General features: G+C 37.1%; 1 protein-coding gene across 2 annotated transcripts in view; it reads right to left on the bottom strand.

Moving 5' to 3' along the window:
* Positions 1–5,406, bottom strand: part of LOC107709021 (steroidogenic acute regulatory protein, mitochondrial-like) — a 17,118-nt gene extending 11,712 nt beyond the window's left edge. For both annotated transcript variants that reach the window (XM_016513417.1, XM_016513418.1), the window contains exon 1: positions 5,302–5,406. The gene's annotated coding sequence lies outside the window, so the exon portion shown is untranslated. The remainder of the gene's footprint in view (positions 1–5,301) is intronic.
* Positions 5,407–6,442: the final 1,036 nt, after the last annotated feature.

Raw genomic sequence — 6,442 nt, 5'->3', positions numbered from 1 at the left:
ACAGACGCGTCGAAAAACGCTGGCGATAAGCGCTCGCGATAATCGTCCCGGTGTGCACGAGGCTTTAAGAACCAAATCAGCATATTAGAATTATTTGATGCTGAAGACTGGAGTAACGTCTCAGGTTACTTATGTAACCATGGTTCCCTGAGTAGGGAACGAGACACTGCGTCCTCTAGGCTTCCTGCCATGCTTCGAATGCAAGCTTCAGACAAAGAAGTGAATGACATGTTCTCCCTGCGCCTATTTATACTATAGTCGCACCGGTAGTGATGTCATGGCTGTCGCCGGCCAACGTGTTGGTGTTTTTTCAATGTATGCTTCAGACACGGTTCACGATGAGGCGTTCCCCATAGCGACCCCTAGAGGACGCAGTGTCTAGTTCCCTACTCAGGGAACCATGGTTACATACGTAACCGGAGACGTTTTTTTCTATTTTCATTTTTTTTAAATGTAATGTATATTTATAACACTAATCTTTGTGTTTTAATGTGTTTTGTGTGAGTGTTTCTAATATAATGGCTGAAGGAGTGAATGCAATTTGATTACTTAATGTATTTAAAACAAAACATTTTTAAACATTCCAAAACATTTTTACTGCGATACATTAAAAATACATTACAATGTTTTGCAATGATGTTTTAAAACCAGTCATTCAGTAAATATATAATAAATATTATATAGATTTATTCATTCATTTAGTGAGTTACTAATGAGGAACATTATATTCAGTTTGTCAGTCAATCAAATGCCAAATTTAGTAAAAGTAAAGGTAAAAAAAAAAAGAGTGAAAAGGAGCGGAAAAATTGGTGAAATGCAAAAAAGGAGAAAGATGTTTTAAATAAATAAAGTTATTATAAGTGCATTCATATTTTTTCATGTTACAGTAAAAGAATTTAAAAAGTGACTGTAATTTGCATTATAGTAATGAGAATAGGATTGTAAAATGTTATTAATTGTACTGAAAATAATGTCACAGTGCTTCAAAAAAAATTAAGGATCTTTAATTTGTTTATGCAAAATATTATTAGATTTTTTGGGTATAATTGGAGACGTGTGAGATGGTTGAGGGGGTTTATTGTTGAGTTTCAGTGGATTTGCATTAGTGCTGAAGTGACGGTGATTTTCTCCAGGAGGGTTTTAACACTAAATCCAGTTTCATTCACGAATCCCTCCTGGATGCACAGCAGATGTTTTGATCTTTTGCCACATGTTGTAAATCCTTAATTGAAAAGCTTCTGTTTCAGTAAGGAACCAACTACAAGATCTCAGGGATTGAACTTGTCAGTTTGATCAAGGATGAGACATTAATACGTGAATGTGAAACGCTTTTGAATAGCTGCTTGATGTATAATTGACTCTCTTTCAAAGATGGATGAGTTATTCATTGGTGAAATAATGTGAATAATATGCTCGTCAGAATGTAAACATGAAATCAAATTGCACTTAATACACATCCTTGGTTTTATCATGAACGATCAATCAGTGCATGTTATTCTAAAGAAACGCCTTTCATAGCATTCTCTGCCTGAAATGACTGTAAAATGGTTTTCTATTGCTGTTGACATCACAAAATGTTTTACCCAGCAGGAAAACATTGGTCATTGTTAGTTATTGTCATGCATCTTGCCTGCAGTTGATACAATAATTGTATGCTTGTTAACTGCTCAAGCTGAATGCAGTCACATCTCATTGTTGTTAGTTAGGGTTAGGGTTATAGTCAGATAAAAGCTGCTGTAATGAGCGCTGTAATGCAGGTGTTTGGAGCTCGGCCAGAGTTTGAGCATGTGGTCAGCAGGTGAAGTTCAGTCTCCGCGTCATTCATCCTCACACAAGGACACCTGCTCACTGATAACGGAGAGATGCACTTCATCACGCGGCTTACAGGTGGCCTGAGCGACTGACTTACATCTGACCTTTAGTGTGCACTGATATTAGAGGTCACGTCACGTATGACCTGCACTCATTAGTCAAACACAACCTGCATCCACGCGACAGAAGCAGGTTTCTTTATGTTCTGCATAAAGGCATGATCGTTTCAGTGCAAAAACTGATTAATAGAAGCGTCTGTATAACATTAAATGGAATCTCATCGTCCTTGATCTTTAGAGATAAAAGAACAAAAAAAAAAACAATGCAAACATGCTGTAACCGTCAGACCTATTTCTGCAGTTTAAAAAGAGCATTTATTGACGGTAAAAAAAAAATAAAAAATTGCTGTGATTAGTTATCGTAACGTAAAATTCTCTGCAATATATACACATTTTGAATAAATTTTGACTGGCTTTGATTACTATGAAAATGCATATGTTGTTCCTCATTAGTGACGTATTAAATAAAAGTTTAAATATAGTGCTCTGGAAAAAATTAAGAGACCACTGCAATTATCGTTTTTACTGGTTTTACTAGTTATAGGTATGTGATTGAGTAAAATTAACATTTTGGTTTTATTCTATAAATTACTGACAACATATTGTCATTTAGAGCATTTATTTGCAGAAAATGACAACATAACAAAAAAGATGCAGTGTTTTCAGACCTCAAATAAAGCAAAGAAAACAAGTTCATATTTATTTTTAAACACAATACTAATGTTTTAACTTAAGAAGAGTTCAGAAATCAATATTTGGTGGAATAACCCTGATTTTCAATCACAGCTTTCATGCATCTTGGCATGCTCTCCACCAGTCTTTCACATTGCTGTTGAGTGACTTTATGGCTTAATTTGATGGCTTGTGACCATACGTCTTCCTCTTGATTCCAGAGGTTTTCAATGGGATTCAGGTCTGGAGATTGGGCTGGCCATAACAGGGTCTTGATCTGGTGGTCCTCCATCCACACCTTGATTGACCTGGCTGTGTGGCATGGAGCATTGTCCTGCTGGAAAAACCAATCCTCAGAGTTGGGGAACATAGTCAGAGCAGAAGGAAGCAAGTTTTCTTGCAGGACAACCTTGTACGTGGCTTGATTCATGCTCCTTTCACAAAGACAAATGTGCCCAATTCCAGCCTTGCCAAAGCACGCCCAGATCATCCCCGATCCTCCACCAAATTTCACAGTGGGTGTTTTATAGGGCTCTCCAGGTCTCCGTCTAACCATTAGACGACCAGCTGAAAACTGGACTCATCAGAGAAGGTCCAGTCCTTACGGTCTTTTGCGAACCTCAGTCTCATAGGTGAAGCGTGTGTAAGGCTCCTAAAATGTCTAAGCACCCAAGCCTTCCCCTAGCCACGGGGTCTTGGGGAAAAAAATGCCACTAAATTGGACAAAAAAAATGCCCCTGCACAAACAAATTAAATCTATTACGTCTGTTGCTAACAAAGTGTAAATGAATAGAAAGTGTCGACTGCGCATTAAATTAAGATTTGCTCATGTTGCACCGGATTTCATTTTAGGCGCTTTTACAGTGTTACGCATTATAACCAATCACACACGATTCTGTTGAGCTTAGGAATGCATTGGCCAATCAGAGGCGTTCAGATGAGTCATCGCCTTTTACAGTGTTGCGCATTATAACCAATCACACACGATTCTGTTGAGCTTAGGAATGCATTGGCCAATCAGAGGCGTTCAGATGAGTCATCGCTGAAACTCATCAGCTTAGTTGAATGCGCGCACGTTTGATGACTGAGGCGTTTCTCAATACCAAGTACGCAAAGTTCGGTAATTCTGCAAATGGAACAGCAGAGTACTTGATAACATCAGTCAGCTCGCCTTGGGTACTCCAGTTATCTTCACTGTTATGTATACAATACGACGAAATATGATATCAAACACAACTGCCTCTTTTCTTTTTCCTTTAAACATATTAATAACCGCAAAAATGTAGTTCAGAGAACGTGCATACATTACAGTGAAACGAAATATATCAAACAGCATTGCCTCTTTTCGGTTTCATTTAAAATATTATTAGCCACAAAAATGTGGTTCACGCAGCGTGTACACTCATTACAATAAAACGAAATGATATCAAACACTTTTCGTTTTCTTAAAAATATAAAACAAAACCCTTTTCGTTTTCAAAATATAAAACATTAATATGTGGCTTAGGTAATGTGCACATATAACGTTACACTGATTATCTTCACTGAATGTATAATAAAATTAAATATGACAAGCACAACTGCCTTTTTTGTTCAATCTCAGTTTTAATGAACAATAATAGCCATTATAAAAGTATATATATAAAGTATAAGACACTTATGTAATAGGAAATAAGACAAAAGCAAACAATTCAGTCAAATTTATGCAACAAGTCCATGCTGTATTATGATTGATAAATAAATAATTTATGAAACATAACTTTATGCTCAGCCAAAACGATATGACCTGGAAGAAATAATTAATTCATGAGACCAAAGATTGCCTGTTAGATTTACCCCAAATTAATTATATCTAATGTTTAACCACTACGGAGACATCAGAGCCAGCGGCAAATGTCAGAAGGACTAGCCGAGGTGAGGCTGCTCTCGGCGGATACATGAGCACTGAGCGCCCGCTGATCGCGTGGATCTCACGCCACCGAAATCGGCGGAGCAAATTTTCAAATAGGCGCTATCTTTATAAATAAACCGCAGATTTGAGTTTTAAACAACTACATTTCATCGCCTGAAATACACTTAGAACTGCATTTCATGACACAATAACAGTAATATTTTGAAAACTATGCGGGTTTTCTCCTCCGCCACTAACGCTCGCTGGTTGGTGCGAAAAGCATTCTGGGAAACCTGGCTGCCTCAAGTCACCTCTGGATGCATCCTTGATAAAAGGGGCGGAGCAAGAACACATCCGGGGATTTGAACTGTACTTGGCTAGATGTGAACTTTGAATTGGAACAGTACTTGGGCTACCTACGACTGATGACGTTTCACATGTCCACGAGAACACAAATACAGACAAAGAACGCTCATTGAGAAATGGCTCGAATTCCGCGAATTATCTCATCATACACAATGTACGTATAATGTAAGTAAGGGATTCATTTCGCAGTGTAGACAGCTTCAGTGATTATAACGATAGTTTTGTTTTTTTGAGCGTGCGATAGATCAAATTTAGTGATAATGTCATTTCTGTAGCTACATAATTAACGATTATTAATAGATTAATAGATTATTGTAGATTAATAAACGTTATATAATTATACATTTCTAATGTTTTAATTAAATTGTAATCACATTAAATACAAATTCAGTCCCACTAAACATATTTTATTAGCCTACATGACACCCATGTCTGGTTCTTGCCTAAAAAGACAGGTTTATGATGTTTGTATTTAATAGATTTGGCTGCTTTTAGCCTTACCCTGAAGTTGGTTCACCCTCCGCCTGTGCTCAGCCTGGATCTTCTTCTTTCTCATTGATGAAGGGCTTTTTTCTAGCTTTGCCCCTAGGAGCCCGTTCAGAACCGTCCTCGATGTGCGCTTCACCCCAGCTGCCGTTTGCCTTTCTTTTATAGGCCACTTGCACCGTTGCCAACTCTCGCGAGACAAATAAGCAACCGCAGCTTCAAATACAAGCCCAAAACAAGCCCAATATTTTTTGGTAATTTATTATCATCAATATTATTTATTATCAATTATTTATTACCAATAAATGAGCCCGCAACATATTAAACTGAAACTACCCTTAAAAATCAGCAAACTGCAACAAAGCAGGAACAAAACTAATCTCCAATCACATGTGAGCAGAATAGGATTGGAGAGATTGAAAAGGAGAAAAACAGAAGAGCTTCAAAGGGGAGCTGTAACATAGCCACATATTTATAGCCTACTAAAATATTGGCTATTCGAACCAAATCTACTCTTAGTATTAGTATAGGCCTACTTTTTTTATTTTTTTATTTTTTTTATACAGCCCGTGATAATTAATACATTACAAAAACATTGTAAAATTAAAAATTTGGCTACCTTATAAAGGAAAGAAGTCATCCCACTCTACGTCTATACTATCATCGCTTGGATTACAGCGTCACCCGCCTTCTTTTTGAACTTAATTTTTCTTCAATCCCTATTGAAGAAAAATCACGTTCAAAAAGAAGGCGCGTGCGGAGGGGGGCGGGATATTTGACAAATTATGCTACAGCACTGGCATAAAGTTGGCTTGACATTGGACGTTCGATATTCGCAAATTTAGGGACCGTCTCTAAAGTAACATGCGATATTGGTGTACACTTTTCTAAAGTCAATAGTATTTGAGGAGAATGACTTACAGTCATAAAAACAACTGTAAAGTGTTCATCTAGGTGTCAACTATAATGCACACCTTTTACATTTTTGATATTTATTAAAATAAACTGTAAATCATATGTAAAAAATGCTACTTTTCACTACCGAATGGGCTCAAATGCAAAATATGCCATAATTTAAAGAGGTCCTATTATACTCTTTTACAAAGTCTTGATTTTGTTTTGGGGGTGTACTAGAACAGGCTCTCATACTAGGTTG

The sequence above is a fragment of the Sinocyclocheilus rhinocerous genome, unplaced genomic scaffold, assembly GCF_001515625.1.
Source record: "Sinocyclocheilus rhinocerous isolate Xijiao unplaced genomic scaffold, SAMN03320098_v1.1 scaffold1137, whole genome shotgun sequence".
In the NCBI taxonomy this organism is placed as follows: Eukaryota; Metazoa; Chordata; class Actinopteri; order Cypriniformes; family Cyprinidae; genus Sinocyclocheilus; species Sinocyclocheilus rhinocerous.
This window is presented reverse-complemented; position numbering and strand designations above follow the sequence as displayed.